The following is a 22,732-nucleotide window of genomic DNA, read 5'->3' on the forward strand; positions in this document are numbered from 1 at the left end:
TCCCTCATTGTTGCTGGTCAAAGTCCTGAAACTCCTTAGCTAATAGTACAGTGGGCATACTTACACCACATGGACTAAAGCGGTTCAACAGTAAAGCTCAAGGAAAACAAGTGATGAGCAATAAAATGCAAGCATTCCTGAGACTGAATGTATGAATTCATTTACTACAATTTCTTACTTTTTGTTTGGCTTTTAACATGCAGGGAGTTCATTTTTGTAAATGTTTCAATCATTACTATTCGCCCCAAGTCTCAAGGCACAGAGGCACTGAAAGGATTAAAAATACTTTTAGGTTTTCATTATAATCTTTGAAATATAGACATGCAGTTATATACCAGTTTTGTGCTGTGATAGGAATAGCTCAGGTGTCAGGCCCAAGCTCTTCCTGATTTGACAAAAACAAGTTGTCCGAGGCCCCTTCCATGTCATCACCTCACAGCAGACTCAGTGTGAGCTATATTTCCTCATGTCTCAATAGTCCAAGCATAGTCTTCAACCTAAGCTGCAGTCATTCCTTGTCCTCAGTATAACTCAATTCTACCTGCTAAGCATTGTGATTTGAGAAATCTGTTGCCATGTAACTGAACCCATTACCAGAGCAAAAATGAGAAAATATAAACATATGTTATCACTATGATGTATAAGTGGTCGAAAAAGATCTCTGACACTTCAGTCAATGTGGAAATAAACAGGTTTGTGTCAGAAAATATGATTCAGGGATTAAAATGTACAAGGACATACTTTAGACAAATGGACTAGATGGACAAAGATCTTCCCCTGACTGAAACTGTTCACTGTGTTACTCTGTAGTTGCCTCATTCCCAATTATTACATTTTCCAAAGTAAAAAACAACAGCAGAATTTAATAAGTAAACAGTTGAAATCCTTTTGTATTGCAGGATTTACATCAGCAATCTGGCCCTAGACACAATTTCTTATCACTCCTGATTTTAAGGGAACACACATGTAACATATATGGACCAGATTGTTCACATCACTTGCAAGGGTGGTATTTATTGCCCATCCTTAGTTATCCTTGTGAAGATGATGGTGGACTACTATGTATTCTTAAATCTTGAATCTGTGTGCTGAAGGTACCCCCACAATGTTGTTTAGGAGTTCTGGGATTTTGACCCAGTGATGATGAAGGAACGATGATACATTTCCAACTCAGAATGGCTGAGTATGACTTGGAGGGGAATTTGGAGATGATGGTGTTCCCATGTACCTGCTGCCTTTGTCCTCGGTAGTGGAAGTCATGGCTTTGAGAGGTTTACCGAAGATGCCAATCCATTAACATCCAAGTTGGTTAATGACTATTTCCCAGGCACAAACCAAAATAATTTTATTTTATCATAACCCTCTGTTCCTGCCGATTTGAGGGGCCCTCTTGGGAGATGAAGGATGCTGTTCACATCCCTGCCCAATAATACCCTGGCAGGAGTCCTGAAAAGAAAATGAGTGCAAATGCAACAAGACCCGTGCATCTAACAAGTAGATAAACTTTTGGCCCATTGAAGCAAGCACTCAAATCCTTGCATAGGCGAGACCGAATATCCCATTGTCATCTGCTATTTTGCAACCCAAAAACACCTCATTATGAAGGAAGTAGAGAAAAACCCCTATCCACAGGCAAGGCCAGATCATTCTGATTCACCCAAAGACTGAAAGATATTTGCAGGTCCAAAGAGCCTTGTGCCAGGTTGTCATTGTGGATATTGTCATCTAACTGCCTGAGACATCCATATGTATGCTAAGAAATGATCCATTGCACCATCATCAGCATTATCCTCTACACCACCTCAACTGCCATGGATTGTCATCCTTTCATTTACTGCTACCTTATTCTACAATATCAGGCATAAAGAGCTGAATTTTCCCAAATTAGATTTTTTTTCAGATGTTGGGACCATTTCCACATTGGCAACACACACACATGATTGCCGCTCCTTCTGGTTCAATCTTCCAGAAGGCTTTTAATTAAGAACCACCTTTGAGGTCACTGTACATTTCAGGATGGTGTGTGGATTGAGGAGACGGGAGGGTGAATCAGTTCACAGGGTAACTGGCAACCTTCACAGTGGCTGCACCAAGAGTGTTGCTGAGGTGAATAGCACAAAATATGGCGGAGAGAAATGAGAGTGGGATAAGGCTGAAGGAACAGGCAGCCATTTCTTCCACCAAGCATTGTAGCATTTGTCTCAATGAGGTACGACTGCAGTGACAAACCTCTACCTATGGATTACCTCAGGTTTGATGTCTTCCACACTTAAAGTTCACATTGCATGGTTCTTTCAGGCTACTCCAACCTCTCATTGTTCGGTTGCTCCTGTGAGTTGGTGAGTTCTGAATGCTGGGAGTCCCGGCTAGGCTTACCAACCCTCCAGGATTGGCCTGGAGTCTCTAGGAATTGAAGATCAATCTCCAGGGCACTGCTGTGTGAAACCTTGGAAAAATTAATAGGGACGCTAAAAGATTTAAAAAAAAAATTTCTTTGAACATTTCCATTTCCCAGATATAGAAATATTGAAAATGGGGGGAAAAGTCTCTTTGGCTGACAGTCAAGCATCATCCAATTGGGTAATGAGTCTTTTTGCTTTCCAATTGGTGTAAAAAAGCAGTGTGTCACAAGGATAGATGTGTTGGCCAACTAATGGCTGGAATATTGGGGCAGGTCATGTGGTATAACCTCCAGGAAAACATTCAATCAAAGTTGAGAACACTAAGTGTAGCGCTGGTAAAATTCCATTGCCTTGGGAAAATGACTGATAATTGAATCATTAACAAATACAATTGCCAGATGAGTTGCTGATATTGCACACAAACTGCACCATGGAAAAGTGAAAGGAGGCCGGAACATGTTGGAGAACCATCCTAGTGCCTTTATAACTGATTTCCTGACCATCTCCAAATGCACTCCACAGGCCTGGGAAAATTCCCTCCAAGCTCTCTGGAATAAGTTGAAATAAAGTGCTACCTTATGAAGTAACCTGTGTATGTGTGTTTAGTATATTTTTTATCCTGATGCTTTTGCATTTGAAACCAGTGAAAGGAATATGTGAAACAAAAACAAAAATTGCTGGAAAAACTCAGCAGGTCTGACAGCACCTGTGGAGAGAAAGACAGAGTTAACGTTTTGAGTCCGTATGACTCTTCACCAGGACTAAAGAGAAATAGAAATGTGGTGAAATATATACTGTTTAAGGGGGGTTGGACAGGTGAAGCTGGATGGAAGGTCAGTGATAGGTGGAGGCAAAGGGGAGATTGCCAAAGATGTCATAAACAAAAGGTCAAAGGGGTGTTGACGGTGGTGATATTAGCTAAAGGATGTGCTAATGTGACATTAAGGGTAGAAGGCAGGATGAGCAAGTGACAGATAGCCCTAGAGGGGTGGGGTGGGGGGAAGGGATCGAAATAGGCTAAAAGGTGGGTATAAAACAATGGATGGAAATAAATTTAAAAATAATAATAGAAATAGGTGGGAAAAGAAAATATGTGAGTTGACTAGCTGCTGGATATTAGCGGGAGATGCATGAATTAAGGTGGCCTGTACATCTTTGAGCTGGGTCATAAGGCAGCATCTGACTTCACTTTCTTCCACTCTCAATACACTCCCATTCCCAATCATTCTCAGCATGGCCCCTTCAAAGGACTCTAGGGTTTCTAGTTTTGTACCCTCCTTCCATCTATGTTTGCTGTCTGCTGTTATGTGACATCTTGTCCTACAGAATCAAAGAATGATTACAGCACAGAAGGAGGCCATTTGGCCCATTGTGTGTGCTGGCTCTTTTCAAAAGCAACTCAGCTAATCCCATTCGCCTGCCTTTTCCATGAAGCCCTGCAATTCTTTTTGTCTTCAGATAATTATTCAATTCCCTTTTGGAAGCCATGATTGAATCTGCCTCCACCACACTCCCAGGCAATGCATTGTAGATCCCAACCACTCACTGCATACAATGTTTTCCTCATGTCAGCATTGCTTCTTTTGCCAATCATCTTAAATCTGTGCCCTTTGGTTCTTGACCCTTCTGAAATGGATCTCCTGATCCACTCTGTCCAGACCCCTCATGATTTTGAACACCTCTATAAAAACTCTGCTCAACCTTCTCTTCTCCCAGGCGAACAGCCCCAGCTTCTCCAATCTATCCATGTAACTGCAGTCCCTCATCGCTGGAACCATTTTCATAAATCTTTTCTGCGCCCTCTTTAATATCTTTACATCCTTTCTAAATATATGCCTTGAATTAGACACAATAACACAGTTGAAACCAAACCAATGATATAAAGGTTCCCCATAATGTCCTTGCATTTCTACTCTACACTCCTATTTATCAAGCCCAAGATCCCACATGACTTATAAACTGTTTTTGCAACCTGCCCTGTCACCTCCAGTGATTTGTGCACATAAACCCCGGCGTTCATTTGCTCCTGTGCCCCTTTAGAATTGTATTCCTTATTTTATGTTGCCTCACCTCATTCTTCCTATCAAAATGAATCACTTCACAATTCTCTGCAAAAAATTTCATCCACAACGGGTTTTCCCATTTCACCAACCTGCCTATGGCCAGGATTTTACTGCTCCTCCCACCCAGTGGGATATTACGGTCTCACGGAACTGAATGGAGGTTTCAATGGCTCACTGCATCCACCAGGGGGAGACACACCACAGTGGGGCCATAAAATTCTGGCCTATGTCTTCTTGAAGTCTATCAGTATCCTCCTCACAGTTCACGATACTTCCAAATTTTGTGTCATCTACAAATTTTGAAATTGTGCCCTGAAAACTCAAGTCCAGGTCATTAAAATAGATCAAGAAAAGCAGTGGTCCTACTACTGACCCCTGGGGAGCTCCATTATATACCATCCTCCGTCCCAAAAGCAACCGTTCACCACCACACTCTGTTTCCTGCCATTCAGCCAATTTTTTTATCCATGCAGCCTACTAGCCCTTTATTCCATGGGCTTTGACTTTGCCGGCAAGCCTGATATGTGGCACTTTATCAAATGCCTTTTGGAAGTCCATGTACATCACATAAATTGTATTACTCTGATCAATAATGTTAAACATTTGCCCACGTGTTAATCTTGTCCTAGATTATCATTTGTAAAAGCTTTCTCACCACTGAAGTTAAACTGACTGGCCTCTTGTTGCTGCACTTATCTTTACAACTGTTTTGAACAAAGCTATAACATTTGCAATTCTCCAATCCCCTGGCATGACTCCTGTATCTAAGGAAGATTAAAAGATTATGGTCAGCATCCCCGCAATTTTCACCCTACTTCCCTCAGTATCCTAAGACGTATCTGATTTTTTCCTGATGATCTATCTACTTTAAATACACAGCTTATCTAATATCTCCTTGCTTATTAATTTTTAGCCCATCCAGATTCTCAACTTCTTCCTCTATCACTATGATTTTGGCCGCATCTTCCTCCTTGGTAAAGGCAGGTACAAAGTACTCATTTAGTACCTTAGCCATGCCGCCTGCTTCCATTGAGAGTGGTGTACAGGACCCCTAATAGTAACCAAACTGTAGGATGGGGTATAAAGGAAGAAATAATGAGAACTTGTCAGAAAGGTATAGCAATAATCATGGTTGATTTTAACCTACATATAGATTGGAAAAATCAGATGGGCAAAGGTAGCCTAAGGAATTCATTCTATGAGGAATTCATAGAATGTTTTCGGGATAGTTTCTTAGAACAGCATGTTCTGGCACCAACCAAAGAACAGGCTATACTAGGCCTGGTAGTGTGCAATGAGACAGAATTAATTAATGACCTCATAGTGAAGGTGCCCCTAGGTAGCAGCAATCATAATAGGATTGAATTTTACATTCAGTTTGAGGGAGAGAAGAGTGGGTTTAAGACTAATATTTTAAACTTGAGTAAGGGCAATTATGAGGGCTTAAAAGCAGTGACCTAAAGTGACCTGGCAATTTAGGTTAAGGGATAGGTCAATAAAAATGCAGTGGCAGACAATCAAGGGGATATTTCAAAATACACAGAATAGATACATTCTAATGAGAAAGAAAAATTCCAAGGGGAGGTTAACTAAAAAAGTTAAAAGATCATATCAAACTTAAGGAAAATGCATAATTGTGCAATGATGAGTGGCAGGTCAGAAGATTGGACAGAATATAAAAAAAACAGCAAAGAATGATCAAAAGATTGACAAGGGAGGAAAAATTAGAGTACGAGAGAAAGCTAACTAGAAACATAAAGACAGATAGTAAGAGTTTCTATAGATATTTAAAAAGGAAAAGAGTTAGCAAAGTGAATGTTGGTCCTATAGAAAATGAGTCTGGGGAATTAATAATGGAAAATAAGGAGATGGCAGATGAATAGAACCAGCATTTTGCATCAATCTTTACTATAGATAATACAAGTAAAATTCCAGAAATAGCTGTAAATTAGGAAATGGGAGGGAGGAACTCAGGAAAATTACAATCACCAGGGAAGTGATACTGAGAAAATTTGTAGGAGCTGCAGATTGACAAGTCCCTGGGTCCTGATAAACTTCATCCTAGGTTCTTTCCAGAAGTGTGGCTTGTGAGATGGTGAGATAGTTGATGCGTTGGTTTTAGTTTTCCAAACTTCCATAGATTTGGGAAAGGTTCCATTAGATTGGAAAATAGCAAATATAACTCCTTTATTCAGAAAGCAGGAAACTATAGGCAAGTCCACTTAACATCTGTCATAGGGAAAATGTTAGAGGCTATTACTAAAGACGTTATAGTAGGGCACTTGGAAAAATTCAGGGTAATCAAGCAGATTCAACATGGTTTTGTGAAAGGGAAATCATGGGCAGAATCTTCTGTTTGGCGTGCGGGGGTGGGCACCACATGCCGATGCGTAAAATGATGTGCAGTGATGTTGGGCATGCATCCCGATGTCACCATGTGTCACTCTGATCTTCCATTTGGCAGGCGCACACCGGAGTCGGCTGCGCGCCCGCTGAACTGTCAAAGGCCTGTTAAGGCCATTAATAAAACAATTAACCCAATTGAGAAAGCTGCCCGTCCAACCTTAAGGTTTGTCTTTGCAATTTTTTAAAGCAGAAGTAGATAGATTCTTGATAAGCAAGCGGATGAAAGGTTATTGGGGGTAGGCGAGAATGTGAAGTTGAGGTCACAATCAGATCAGCAATGATCTCATTGAATGGTGGAGCAGGCTCAAAGGGCCGAATGGCCTACTCCTACTTCTAATTCGTATGTTCGCATGCTACTTCCTGTTTTAGCAGTTCTACATCTGGATTCCTGAATCAGGATGTTCTGTAATACATGGCTCAACAGAACACAACTTATTTTGATTGTTGAGAATTTTTGAATGCCAACATCAGCTTTCCCATTAAAAACTATAGCAGTTGGAACATCACTGGAAAATCCACTCCAAATTCACAGACTTCTAGCAACAGACAGACTGAATGATGGAGTTCAAACACATTAAATTAACAAAAGGCCTAAACATGAAAATGGAGCAGAAATAGCTGTGTAGAGAGTGTGTGGGGCAAAAGCCCACGTGTACAGTTCCTGCTGCTGTGTCATGCAAATTGGAAAATCCACCTTAAAAAACGACCTGTTGCCTAAGAGAATATTAGATTATGTATAGAAAGTTGACCAAATAGTTAAAATATTGTTTTAAAATTAATTCAAAAGTTGTCTATATTGAGTTATCCTGAAGCCAGGATTAAACAAAGACATAGGACAAATGCCTGAAATAAATGGGTCTATTCAACGCACTTTATTCTAAATATATTTATTTGTACAGGATAATATGAGATGAAAACTAGGAGGTACAATCTGCAGAATTTCACAGGCCCCAGCCCATTTGCAGTCAGGGAAGCCTGTAAAATTCAACAGGTGGCCTTCCCATCACCCTCCTGCTTGCCCCTGACCTCTCTGCAATTTTATGGGGTGTGGGCAAGGCCTAGGGTTGTTTGCCCACCCTTATCCCAAATGAGGTCTTAAGTGGCCACTTAAGGGCTGCTTCCTTCCCCGGCCTCAATTTTAAGGCTGACAGGAGGGGTTCAGGGATGGGGGGGTGGGGCACCCTGGCAGGTTAGCCTTCTCAGAGCTTGACGGGAGAGGAAGGGAGAGGAGGGAAGAGGATGCTTCCATTACTGGCCTCCCTTCGTGATGACCCCGCCACCCACCCCCCACTCCAGTGTCCCTGACATGTGGGTGCTCCCTCCCCTCCTGCCACCCCACTTCCCCAGGGCCTTCCCTCTCCTCGCCACTATACCTTGGACTTCTCTTTGTGCAAGGGCTCCAGTACTTCGACCCTGGGTACTGTTTATAACCCTAGCAATGGCCACTGCTCTCAGTGGCACTGCTGGGACTACAGATTTGCCAGATAATCAGATTATCAGGCAGCTTTCTGTGGCAGGACTTCCACTTGAGTGAGTGGCAGAAGACCCACCTCCAGTCAATTAATGCCCCTCGAAGTATTAAATGGCTGCGGGGCAGCAATTAAATGAAACTGTGCTGGTGTGAATGTCAGAGTTTTGAATTCCGAGCTGAGTGTGCTGGGCTGGCTTCAAAACCCACAGCAGCAGCACTGGAGACCAATGACATCAACACAATGATGACGTTTATACATAATGATATATCACAAGCATGTGCAGATGTAGATACACCCTATAGTGCTATGTGATAACGTTGTGATGGCGTTGATGTCATCGCGCACATGTGTGAATGGGTACTAGCAAACTGGCAAAAATGCCAGCCGATTTTGATGACTGGATCACACTTGGCTGTGGTGCAGATAGACACAGGCCCAGATTTTTGCTCCGGGTCTGGGTGCATCGAGATGGGAGGATCCCCGGCTCTGTGAAGCTGACCTTTAAAAATGGCTGCCTGCAGTTTTATTTTCGTCCTGGAGGGCAGTGGGTGGTGGCTGGGGAGCATAAGTTGGCATGAGTTGGGATAGGGGCTATAAAGGGCAATGGGGATGTGTCGGGGTGGGGGGGGTGTGTGGCATGGGGGTATGAGGGGCCATGGCAGATGGCTGGAGTGGCATGGGTTGGTATAGGGGATATGGGGCCATGGAAGGGCTGGATTGGAAGTCAGGCCCGGCACCCCTAGGATGAATTCAGAGGCTGCCGGGTGCGGAGGTGGCTGGCCTGAAGGCATGCCCTGTGATCCAGCAATTAAATTTAAAAAAATTGAAACAAAAAATAGCTCTCCACCCTCAACCCTCACCTCCAAAACACTCCCCATACCCCACCCATGCCAATCTATGCCATCCCATGCCCCCATGCATCTCCCATGGCCCCCATAACCTCTATGTCAACCCATGCCACTCTACCCGCCCCCCCCCCCTCCCCCGCCCCATGGCCCCTCATACCCCCATGCTGACCCATGTCTCTCTACTCACCTCCCATGGCCCCTCATACCCCATGCTGACCCAAGCCTCTTTACCCACTCCCCATGGTCCCACATGCCCCCTAAACCCTCCACATCCCATGGCCCTTTATAGCCCCTTTCCCAACTCATGCTAACCCATGCCCCCACCCATGACCCACCACCTTTTGCCCTTACCCCATCCATGCCAACTCACCTAGTATCCTTTGACTGTTCTTTGATAGCTTTGATAGTTCCACTGAGTTTACGCACTTTTCCTGCACAATCTTGTTTACATTTAACAATTCCAAAGGGTGCCTTACCTCTCCTAAAGGTGTCCTGGGGCCCTATGCAAAGGGGCACCCTAGCTACCCAAATGAATCCACCAAATTCAGACCAACTCTTAACTGCACACACAAATCTGCACACTCTGGTTTCACACTCCTGGCCTAGTAGTCCCATTTTAGCAGAGGCAGCTGGTGATTTCAATGGCCAGCTGCCTTGGTAAACAGCATATGAACAAACTCCAGCCTGACTCCAGCTCACCCCCTGCAAAAATAACAAGTGTGGAGTTCGGGGCAGGACTTAGGATTTTCATACTCATCTGCTATTTTCATCATGACAGATAGGCTCTCCATTGTGGCGAAAATCTGGGACCAGGTAAGGCACCATTTGAGATTGTTAAACGTAAGCATGATCGGACATAAAAAGTGCTTAAATCAAGGGAATTGTCAAAGTTGTCAAAACCTTCAAAGCGATCAAAAACTGTCAAAACTGTCAAAGGACACTAGGTGAGTTTGCATGGAGGTGGTAAGGGCAAAGGGTGGTGGGTGGGGGTATGGGTTGGCATGAGTTGGCATTAAGTTGGCATAGGGACTATAAAGGGCCATGGGGATGTGAATGGGCATAGGGGGAGGGGCCATGGCATGGGTAGAGTGGCTTGGGTTGACATAGGCAGTATGAGAGTTAATGGGGATTGGTAGAGGGTACAGGTTGGCATAGAATGTATGAGGGGTCATGGGGGTGTAGAAGGCCATGGGTTGGCATGGGAGTGCAGGGGGCAATGCAGTTGTATAAAAGGGCATGGGTTGGCATAGGGGGTATGTGGGTTGGCAAAGGGGTATGAGGAGGCATGGAGGGTATGTGGGAGCAGGAGGTGGGATAGATTGGCAAGCATGGGGTGTGGGGGGTGAGGGGTGAGGGCCATTTTTCATTTCAATCTTTTTTTAATTTAATTCATTAAAGTGCTGGAGCACAGAGGCAGACGCCCAGCCTGCCTCTGCACCCAGCAGCCTCCGCACTCACTCTGGGGTGGGTGGGCCCAATTTCTAATCCAGCCTGGACCCGGAATGAAAATCAGAACTGCAGCTGGCCATTTTTAAAGGTCTGGTTTCCAGAGAATTCTCCTGTCTCTGTGCACCTGATCCAAGAACGAAAATCTGCTCTAATCTGCACATATTGGGCAGAATTTTTCGCTGAGTGGGCGGGCGTGCGCCCGACCCGCTTGAGCGTAAAATAGCGCGTGGTGATGTCAGGCTAGTGTCCCGATGCCATTGCGCACTTGCGCGATATTTCGGTTGGCAGGCGAGCGTGTGTGTCAGAGCCGTGCCCGCTATCAATTCCGAGGTCAGTTAAGTCCATTAAAAAGACAATTAAGCTCGGCTTTACGTTGCCTGTGCACTTTCGCGCTCATCACGTGGGCAAAATGGGCAGGCGGACAGCTGACAATTTGCAAAACCTACCCAAGGGTGGCATAAAAAGGGTCAGCAGCATTGCCAATGTGAGCAGTGAGGAGTTTTGGAGATAATTTGCTGCTGGGTTGATTATTGGTATTTCTCTGTTCGGGGCTTCAGTCTTAGCATTTCCAGGCTTCATTTCAGGACTTATTGGTGTCTCCAAGGCCCCTGGAGGATTCAGCATCTGTGGACTCTTCCAGGTAACAGACAGCCTTCCATTACACTGGTAACGGGGATTGTGGTCTCCGCTGATGGCACCACCTCTGAGGAGGAAGAGAGGGGCAGGAGGGGGAGGTGGGCAGGTTTCCCAAGGCAGCTTCCAGGGGCAGGACCTGTGGGAGGAGAGGCACAGGCACAGGGAGCGCAGGACCAGCAGGCAGTCCAAGGTGGAAGGGGCCACAGAAGACGCCACTATCCTGCTGCCAGGGTATACAGGCGGCGATGCAGCTACCTCAATCTGTCTGAGGTGCAATGCTGAAGGAGACCCCGTCTCTCAAGGGAGACAGTGACCTCCATTTGTCAGATGATCGGGCCTGAGATCACCTCCGACTGTGTGGGTGGACACCCCATGCCAGTGACTCTGAAGGTCACAGTGGTCCTCAACTTCTATGCCTCCGGCTCTTTTCAGGGGTCAGTGAGGGATCTTTGTGGAGCAGCCCAATCAGCTGTCCACAGTTGTGTGAACTCTGTTCAGGCGGGTGCTGACTTTCATTCTATATCGTACGGACGAGGCCAGGCAGGCTGAGCGAGCCAGAGGCTTTGTAGCGATTGCTGGGTTTCCCCCACTTACAGGTGCCATCAACTGCACACATGTGGATCATCCGGTTGCCTTCGTCAACAGGAAGGGATTCCACTCCATGTACGCCCAGATAGTTTCTGACCATAGGATGCAAATTCTGCAAGTCTGTGCAAGGTACCCTGGCAGCTCCCAAGACATGTACATCCTGAGACACTCCCAGGTGCGGAGGCTCTTTAGTGCTCCAGTCCGACTGGATGGATGGCTGCTGGGTGACAAGGGCTATCCATTGAAGAGGTGGCTCATGATGCTTCTCCGCTACCCAAGAACAGAGGCAGAGCAGCATTACAATACAAGTCATGCCTCCACAAGGGCGGTGGTACAGAGGACCATAGGTCTTCTCAAGATGTGCTTCCGATGCCTGGACCGTTCAGTGGATACACTACAATACCCCCCAGAGCGGGTATCACTGATAATGGTTGCATGCTGCGTTCTCCATAATCTGGCACTGGCAAGGCGGGACCCATTGGAGGAAGAGGATCTTTACACAGCTGCACAGGCCACAGATGATGAGCCCAGTAGTGATTCAGAAGAGGAGCACGGTGAGGAGAAAGCTGAGGGTGTGGAGGCAGGCCTCGGTAACCTCCAGGGAGGCAGGGACACCTTGATCCAGCGCTCCTTCAGCTAGGTTACCAAAGTGCTGCTCCCACTTAATGCCAGGGCTGCCGCCTCCATCCTGGATGTCTGAAACGACCCTTTCATTTGAACCCAAAGTCCAATCAATGCCTGTGCAATAAAGTATCAAGCCACTCACGTCCAGTATCACATGCTGGCGTACCCTACACCAGAAAAAAAGGTGAAGCATACTCAGGCCATCACAACAAAAGCAAATTTAATGTTATTGTCACATTGAATTCATAATGACATTACCATTACTGAAGTCCACTGATTGATGTCCACACCAGCAGACATATAAAACAAACATAAATGAACAGAAAATCACCCGTGAACTGTCCCTCTTGTGCTCATGGTGCCTTTAACTTATGTTTGTGCGTCTTGGTGCTCCCCCCTCGCTGGCACCAGCATTGGAGACAGCCTGCTGACTCTGCTGTCTTGTTGGCCTTGATGACCTTGGCGGTCATCCTCTGGCCAGTGGAGCCTGCGCTGGCCCCGCCTGGGAGGGAGCGGCCAGCACCATGGCTGGCATCTCCCCAGTCATCACAGCCTCATCAGATGCCACGGTCACTGGCGGAGGGGCGAAGGAGCTGCTGCCGTCACCCGGACTGCCCTGAGAAGAGCCCGCAGAGACGGCAGGCAGCTCGTGCGCCAATGTGAGGTCACTGTGGGCCTCCCTGCACACCATTGATTGACAAGCACCTATCTGAGATACTGAGTGCCTCAGCCTTCTCCCACACTGGCACTGACCATCTGAGGTTGGTGCCTGTGTGTGGGCTTGCAGGTCCGAGCACAACCCCAGGAACCCCTGATTCTGTAGATGGGCCTGAAGAAAGGTCATATGGACTCAAAATGTTAGTTCTATTTCTCTCTCCACAGATGCTGCAGACATGCTGAGTTTCTCCAGCATTTTCTGTTTTTGTTTCAGATTTCCAGCATCCGCAGTATTTTGCTTTTACCCCTGATTCAGTTCCTGGAGCTGCCTCTCCATGAGAGGCACCACTCTCTCACAGAATCACACAGGATCACAGTGCAGAAGAGGCCTTTTGGCCCATCGAGTCTACAATGACATGTGAGAAACACCTGACCTACCTACCTAATCCCATTTACCAGCACTTGGCCCATAGCCTTGAATGTTATGACGTGCCAAGTGCTCATCTAGGTACTTTTTAAAGGATGTGAAGCAACCTGCCTCCACCACCCTCCCAGGCAGCGCATTCCAGACTGTCACCACCCTCTGGGTAAAAAGGTTTTTCCTCACATCCCCCCTAAACCTTCTGTCCCTCACCTTGAACTTATGCCCCCTTGTGACTGACCCTTCAACTAAGGGGAACAGCTGCTCCCTATCCACCCTGTCCATGCCCCTCATAATCTTGTACACCTCGATCAGATTGCCCCTCAGTCTTCTCTGCTCCAATGAAAACAACCCAAGTCTATCCAACCTCTCTTCATAACTTAAATGTTTCATCCGAGGCAACATCCTGGTGAATCTCCTCTGCACCCCCTCCAGTGCAATCACATCCTTCCTATAATGTGGCGACCAAAACTGCACACAGTACTCCAGCTGTGGCCTCACCAAGGTTCTATACAACTCCAACATGACCTCCCTACTTTTGTAATCTATGCCTCGATTGATAAAGGCAAGTGTCCCATATGCCTTTTTCACCACCCCACTAACATGCCCCTCCGCCTTCAGAGATCTATGGACACACACGCCAAGGTCCATTTGTTCCTCAGAACTTCCTAGTGCCATGCCGTTCATTGAATACTTGCTTGTCGAATTACTCCTTCCAAAGTATATCACCTCACACTTTTCAGGGTTAAATTCCATCTGCCACTTATCTGCCCATTTGACCAGCCTGTCTATATTTTCCTGTAGCCCAAGACACTCAACTTCACTGTTAACCACCCGGCCAATCTCTCAATGGAGGAAGCAGTGCACTTGGCTATGATGGCCAGTGCAGTGGTCATGCTCCGCATGGACTCCTCCACAATGGAGACTATGGAACGCAGACCCTTGTGGATCTCCGCCAGATACTTCTGCACATCCCGCTGGCCATCCAGCATCTGCTGCCTAATGGACGACTCCAGAGTTTCGTCAACAGCCTTTGATCCAGCATCGTCCTGGTTCCTAGCAGTTCTCTGACTGCCGGTGCCCTGGGCACTCACTGCCTCTGCCTGCACCTCAAATGATTGTGAAGTGCCCTCACCAATGTGTACTGACATTCTACCTGCCGATCTAATGGCCACTGAGGTGCTGGTATCTGAGCTGGTGCCTGGTTTAGAGAGTGGGTGTGACACAGGTGCAAGTGAAGCCTGGTGGTCCTCCAGCATCAGGGGTGACCCTTTCAGGTCCAGAGAGCGAGTGCGGGCTGACAAATCTAAGGGAGATTCATTAGTTAAAGTCATCACTCTGTACCTGTGCATGCTAGGCACCCTGGTGAGACAACGTAGATCAGCATCATGGTGCCATCGTCTTTCAATGATCAATGCGGTCTCCAGGTTCGACGCTCCCATCACTGAAGAGACTACACTAGAATGTTTGCACAATCCGAAAGTCTCACCGTGCACTGCGCTCTTACCTTCATCTGGCATCCCCGCCTCTCCACGCCTGGTTGTACGGGGAGCATGCTGGCTCTCTAGTTCTAGGGCGACCCACTCGAATCTGGTGAGCTGCAGCAGGGGTTGGGCGGGCCTCCGCCTTAATGTGCCCTCTCTGCTTGCTATGTTATCTGTTGCTGCTCTCTGTTATGGCTCGCCTTCTCCTGAAAGGACAGAGGAGCATTGATTAGTCCACTCTCTACCTGCAGCACCATTGCAGCCTGGCCAACCCCAACTGAAGAATACCTCCCAGGGCACATCCGAGTTGCGACCCTCAAGTTGCAGGGCACTCAGTCCAAGCAGCCAGGGCTCATCCCCCTGGGCAGCTCTGGTGTCATTGACAGTCGGCGCTTAGATTCTAGCACCCCTGAGGTCCACGGGGGGGATGCCCACATCTTAACACTTCCACACACTGATCCATGCCAACACGGTACTCACCTTTCCTGAGTGCAGCAGATCATTGAACCTCTTCCAGCACTGCACCCATGTGCGACGCACCTGCTAGCCTGTGCTGCAACCTCTTACTATGCCCTCTTTGTGAGGTGCATTGGCCTCCTCCTCCCAGCTCTGGGGACAAGGGTGTCCCTCCTGGCAGCCACCTCCTCCAGGAGGACTGCGAGGCACACATCCGAAAAGCGGGGGTCAAGTGCCCACCCGACCTGCCCTCACCTGGCATCTCCAGCCGCACTTGACTCCATCACGTTAGGCAATAAGAGACAAAAGAGACGTCCTTCTGTGGCAGCCTCCAAGGGGCTGCCTGTGTCATTTTTAAACTGGCTGCCAGGTCGCCATTGGACCCGGTGGCTGACAGGCCCACGCCCCCACTCGGCCTTTCCCGACCACTGGGGAGCCGTGTTTCACACTGGGCAGGCCTTAATTGGCCAGCCAGCGTGTAATCACTAATGGAGGCCAGTCACAGCCGATCCCAGGCCCGCTGACTGCGCCCGCCCACCGACCTGAAAATTCTGCCCGTAGGGTTTCACTCTCCTCGCTACCGAAATCCCACTTCGCTGGAGGCAGCTGGAGATCTAGATGGCCAGCTGCTTCCATAAACCATGCATGTGTGAATCCCGGCCTGACTCCAGTCCGTGCCCTGTGAAAATCACAGCTGCCGCGTTGGGGGGCGGGACTTAGGATTTCTAGGCTCATCCGCCATTTTCGCCACGATGGAGAGGCTCTTCATCATGGCGAGAATCTGGGCCACAGTGTTGCTGGCAAGGAGGGTAAATGCAAACATGATTGAGTTGAATGGCCTGCCTCTGTGTAAAAACTTCTATATATTTCTAGGTATATCGAGTTGGTAATGATAACATTTTAGGCTGTTTTTCTATTGGTATTACTTAACTGCAGTGACTTTAAGGGTTGGAGATTTATATTTAAGATACTTTTCTAATTGCTATATCTGGGTGCAGTGTGACCCAAAGTTCCTCGTAGAGGCTTATTCTGGGTACCATTTCAGGAACTGCAGCATTTACATGAATGTAATTCTCCAATATTTCAAATCCAATTACGCTTGATGGGGCGAAAGACACTAATATAGAAACTTCAATTCACCACTGACATTCCTGCTGAGCAGAATTATGCACTGTATGTAGCTAAACAACTGTGATCCGCAAAATAATGGACTGTTCATGCTGCTGAATTTTGTATGAAAAATAATCTTGGCAGTAGAAACGGAAGTGTAAACAAGTTGGTTTACAGTGATACTTGCTTAAATCCTTTTCCAAGTTGCTTCCTTGTACAAGTGACAAGTTACCTCATGGATTTTATCATTCTGTTTATTTCCTGCCGGACTGATACTTTGTTATCTCCTCCAAGTGTTGCAGTCCCATATCCAAATTGCCATTTAGTACAAATTAGTACAAAAGATGGAGATGTATAACAGAATCAAGCTCTAATCTTGTAACAAGCCCAACGGGCAATAGTAGTGTTGCAGCAAAAGAGGATGGGCCATTGAAGTTATTATGCTGATGCTTCAGAAATGTGTTTAATTCAGAGATTAAAAGTTATCTCATGCTAGCTTGGAAAGTGAACGCCCGCTTTTGGAGTGGGCTCTCCATGATATCTAGCTGAATGCATCTCTAAGGTGTGGAATATACCAGCCAGTGTGACAGAAGTGAATTCACTCACAGAGAAAAAACATTGCAAGACTTCAAGGCTGACATCAGCGGATTCCAATGTGCTAACAGAGGTTTATTCTTCTCTGGGAGGTGTAAAATTCAGCTCAGTTAATTCTAAATGCTTTTCATTCTCACGTTAATTATTTTACCATTTAAGTAATTTTTTCAGGTCTCAAGATGCTACAGTTGGGCAGAACTCTTATCACGATGCACTGGCCCCAGTTGCCTCCTTTATGCACTCATGAGTAAAGCAAGTAACAACTTAAACAACCTGTATCTTTGAGCAATGAAATTGAACAGCAAGGGCAAGAAATTTGCTTGCCCTCATTTTTGGGTGCAGGGACTGAGTTTCACAACCTGCCCCCATCTGTTGGAGACAAGGTTGGCACCACCTCAGTTCTTGATTTTTCCCCCCCTTTATTCATTAATGGGACATGGGCTGTCACTGGCAAGGCCAACATTTGTTACTCATCCCGAATTACCATCAAACCAAATAGTGTCTTTGTGGGTCTGGAGTCACATGTAGGCCAGATTTCCTCTCCCTAAAGGGCATTGGTGAACTAGATGGGTTTTTATGACAAATGGTAATTGTTACTATTACTGAGAATAGCACTTTATGTTTCACATTTATTAATTGAACTTAAATTCCACCAGCTGTTATGATGGGATTTGAACCCATGCCCCAAGATCACTAGCCTGGCCCTCTGGATTACTAGCCCAATGACATTGCCATGACACTACCATCACCCCATGATTGTACCTGGCCACAAGCATCTCCCAGCGACCCTGGTCTCCATTGCATTACCAGTGTCCTCTGCACACTGCAGGGGGTGAATAGCGTTGTGAAGGTAGCCATCCCTTCTTAAAGGTACAGTTACCTACAAGAGGAAGGTTGCAAAAATGCATTGCAAATTTCAGGATAATCACACTTCAGCACTAAGGAGGATTGAACATCAAGGAAAGGAGAGGGCACCCCATGTCTGCCCACTTGACAGGCAGCCAACTGCTCAATCTGGCTGGGAAATGGATTTTGATAATAGAAATCAGGTCCTGCTGTTAAACCCTACAGGACCTGCGGGAAACCCACTGAACTGCCCCAGTATTCCCTGCCCTTTGAGTCTGTTGCTGGTTCTTTCCCAGAGCCAATCCAAAATTAATCCTACAGTCCTGCACTCTCCTTATAATCCTGTTTATTCGTGTCCTTCAAATGTTTGTCTACTTTCCATTAAAAGCTGCAATGGCTTTTTTATTCATTCTTGGGTTGTGGTTTTCTCTAGAATTGCTAGTTTAATTAGGTCATCCCTGGTTGCCCTGTGAAACTGGGGACTGTCTTTCTTATTGAACCGCAGGAGTCTGTATGGTGAAAGTACTCCTCCAGTGCCATCTCAACTCCCTGTGACAAAACATTCCATTTTATAACAGCTCTCTGCATAAACAAATTACTTCTAACCACTTTTCTTCAATTAAACTAGTGAAGCCACTCTAGTTTGAGGTTTTCTTTGTGGAGATTGGCACTAACATTGGGATCGTCCCAGATTTGCACTAAGTGCAGTGGCGGCTTTTCACGCTGTATCACCCCAATCCTGCCTCATTAAACATGCATTCCCGGGAAACACGCCATTTCAATGGCGGGTGGCCTCCGATTCTCCTGCCATGCCGTCACCTTGCCGCTTCCTCACGCCAGGCGCCGTATATATAGCACAGCCATGTGCACATCTTTTACTGCTTCCAGCCCAGGACTGCTGTAAAGAAGGCTGCGGCCCCTCCCAGTTTAGTGACATATCCCTTGAGCACCTTTTGGACCCTGTGGAGGCCCGCCACGATGTCCTCTACCCCCTGCTCCGGCCGCAGGAGGGACAGCAACATGACCAACCCCGCATTGGAGGTGGTGGCAGCAGTGGTCAGTGCCAACACCCTGCAAAACAGGACAGCCACCCAGTGCCAACAAAGGATGAATGATCTCCATCGTTCCGCCAGGGTAGGTCACTCTTCTCATCACTCTCAACTCACACACTGACAAACCCATCACACATCCACAGGGCCCTCACTCACTGTCAGTTCAAGGGACATCACTATTCACTCTCTCATACACACCTTCACTGTCCTCATCCTGTCCATGGGACCACTCACCACCCACACAGGCCAGGCATCCTTATCATCTAGCCTGGCAGTAGTCCATCTTACACTCTCTCCGTCTGTCTTCATGCAGGACAAGCTGGCACACAACAAAAGGGAGAGGTCGCAGACTGGTGGAGGAATGCCTGAAATCAAGCTCCTCACAGGCTTTGAAAATAGAGTCATCCAGCTGGCCGGCGATGACCGGGACTGGTCCTATGCTGAAGGTGAGGTCGGCGGTGCTCAACCAAGTGAGGATTCAGCAGTGCAACATCCATCAGCCAACCATGCTGTGAGTGATGTGCCCTGTTTCACAGGCCACTGCCATGCACTAATTATCTCCCCTTGCTTTCACAGGCACATCTGGCAAACAGTTGACAGAGCCCATGATCCCGGGCCTCCAATCAAGCCCAGAAGATGCATTGGAAGAGGAATCTGAAGGCACCCTCCTTGAAGTTCCGTCACAGCGCTCACCCACACCCTCCACCAGCGCAGAGACACACACCCCGGTGGGACCTAGCTTTAGAGTAGTCTCGGAATCACAATCTGGTGAGCACTTCACACAGTCTGACCCACAGCAGGTGGAGGCAGGGACTTCCCATGGGTGCCCGACACTCGGAGGACTGCTGGAGGCAAGAAATCTGCTCAGGCCAGGTCAGAGGATGAGCCTCTGGACTTAGTGATGTCACAGTTTTTTGTTATTCATTCAGGGGATCTGGGCTTCGCTGGCTGGACCAGCAATTATTGCCCATCCCTAGTTGCCCTTGAAAAGGTGGTGGTGAGCTGCCTTCTTGAACTGCTGCAGTCCATGTTGTGTAGGTATACCCACAGTGCTGTTAGGAAGGGAGTTCCAGGATTTTGACCCAGCGACAGTGAAGGAACGGTGATATATTTCCAAGTCAGGATGGTGAGTCGCTTGGAGGGGAACTTCCAGGTGGTGGTGTTCCCATATATCTGCTGCCCTTGTCCTTCTAGGTGGTAGTGGTCCTGGGTTTGGAAGGTGCTGTCGAAGGAGCCTGGGTGAATTCCTATTGCTGGAGTTGAAAATCAAGGTCTGGAACATCAGGAAGGGATGTCCACTGCACTCCTCAGATTGCAAGGCACAATGGAGGAGTCCATCTGCTTTCAGTCTGAGGTAATAGCACCAGCATGCCTATGCATCAAGGTCAACACTGGTAGGATGGCGGCTGCCCTGGAGACCTTGGTCCTGGACATCGGTCCTGCACTGCTGCTCAGGCTGAACTCCACCGCTGATGCTATTGTGGCCTCCAACAGTGTCAACACAAGAGGGGTGCGGGGCAGCTCGATCTCACTCCAGCTACTCCTTCTCCTCAAGGAGTCAGCCAGGGGCCCTGAGGCACCCATAGGGAGGAGGATCAACAGGTCCACACCTTGGGGCCATCCTTCCAGGTGACTCTGGGAGCTTCCGGCCCATCTAAATTCCCTCTTCCTGTGACCTCAGCAGCTCCAGCTCCCAGGCTGAGGAGAGTGCCACTGCCACACAGCAGGACCCTGAAAGCAGGCCGGGGCCCTCCAGGTCTTGACCCTCCAGAGGATGCCTGTCAAGGTCATCACAGACAGGGCGTAGCAGTCAGCAGGCTGCCTCCACCTCCACTGTGGATGTGGGGGGAAACCAAGACGTAGCGACAGGGTTAGGAAGGTTAAGAAGATGTAGTTGCAGAGCCTGCACACAGGTGTTAATTACTTGTATATAATGTTCACTATAGTAAATAAACTCCCAAGAATGTCTGAATTACCTGGAAAAACTCAGCAGGTCTGGCAGCATCAGCGGAGAAGAAAAGAGTTGACGTTTCGAGTCCTCATGTTCTGTTGAAGGGTCATGAGGACTCGAAACGTCAACTCTTTTCTTCTCCGCCGATGCTGCCAGACCTGCTGAGTTTTTCCAGGCAATTCTGTTTTTGTTTTGGATTTCCAGCAGTTTTTTGTTTTTATCCCAAGAATGTCTCCCTACCTATGGCTCTTTGTTCTGATCAGCAGTGTTCATGTCACTCAGATGTGCAACCTTGGTTCCTGCACAAGATAAAGGCAGATGTCTCTTCCCTGTGCAGGGCGTAACCTTCAGACTAAAGTGATGGTCTGGCTTCATACTCAATGGACACATTACTGATGCCTGCACTTCGATGGTGCTTGTCATTGCTGCCAGAATGTCGTGGGCAGGCATCACAGAGTTCTGCCTTTCTCTCTGTGTGCTCTCAGTGCCTTTGAAGTGGGGAAGGCCCCCATCTCTTCATTCAGCGAGTGGAAGCCCTTGCGTTTGTTGTAGTTGACCGCTTGTTGCCATAGAGATCTGAGCGCCAAGTCAGTGCAGTGGGTGATAGCCTGCATCTGTGGGAAACCTGAAATCTGGGCGAATCCCAGCGCTCTTGCACCCTGGCTTTCCTTGTCCCAGGTGAAATGTACAAAGTTGTGTGTCTTCGCGAAGATGGCGACCGTGATCTCATGGCTGCATTTCTGGGTGGAGGCTTGTGATATCCCACAGAGGTCACCTGTGGAGCCCTGAAAGGAGCCACTGGCAGAGAAATTGAGCCCGGCGGTCACTTTCACAGCCACTGGCAGTGGAAACCCTCCATGTCCCGATGGCGCCAAGTCCTGCAGTAACTGGCAGAAGTGACCGACCAGTTCCTTAGACATGCACAGTCTTAGGCGATACTGGTTCTTGGTCACCTGTGGTAATGAAACTTAGAGTCTATAGGCCCTGGGTGTAGCTAGGCACCGACCAGCGACGGCTTGCTGTGGCTCTTCAGCGGTGTGTGCAGGAGCCCCAGCTGCCCCTTCTTCCTGAGGGTGCTGCTCCTCCCTCTGCCTAGTCCGGCACTTCCTTCACTCGCTTTTCCTTCGACTCCGGCCTCTGTAAGCAATGAGGCATATAACTAATTAACCAGGCTCCCTGCTCCTGATGCATTCCTCCTGCAGGATGAAAGAGAGAGACATGTGGGTTAGCTTGGGTGTACTAAGAACCTCCCTTGATTGAGTCTGAAGGCCCCGTAACTCATCCCGGAGAGTGCTGGCCATCACTTGGATGGCCAGAGTTTAGTGCGCTGCATGGCTGCCTGAAACCTTACCCACCTCCGCCTCACTCCACCTGACCGATTGGTGGCAGCTTCATCCACTGGACTGCATGCTGTGATCTCAGCTCAGGTGCAGTCATTCCCCTAACCCGCGCTGCAAGGCTGCGCTGTTAGCTTGAACCACAGGGGAAACTTGTCCAAACCAGAATGATGATATTGTAAGGGGCTGTAAATGCCTCCAGCAGTGACTGCTCCATGGCCAGCTTTCACAAGAGGATTATACAACGTGCCCACTCGTCCAACTGTGCTGCAGTCCACTAAAATGCTCATTACTTTGCAGTCTGTGCCCGTGGGGTGAAAAGCTCTGGAGCACTTG

The sequence above is a fragment of the Cetorhinus maximus genome, chromosome 20 (genome assembly GCF_964194155.1).
Source record: "Cetorhinus maximus chromosome 20, sCetMax3.hap1.1, whole genome shotgun sequence".
Taxonomy (NCBI): Eukaryota; Metazoa; Chordata; class Chondrichthyes; order Lamniformes; family Cetorhinidae; genus Cetorhinus; species Cetorhinus maximus.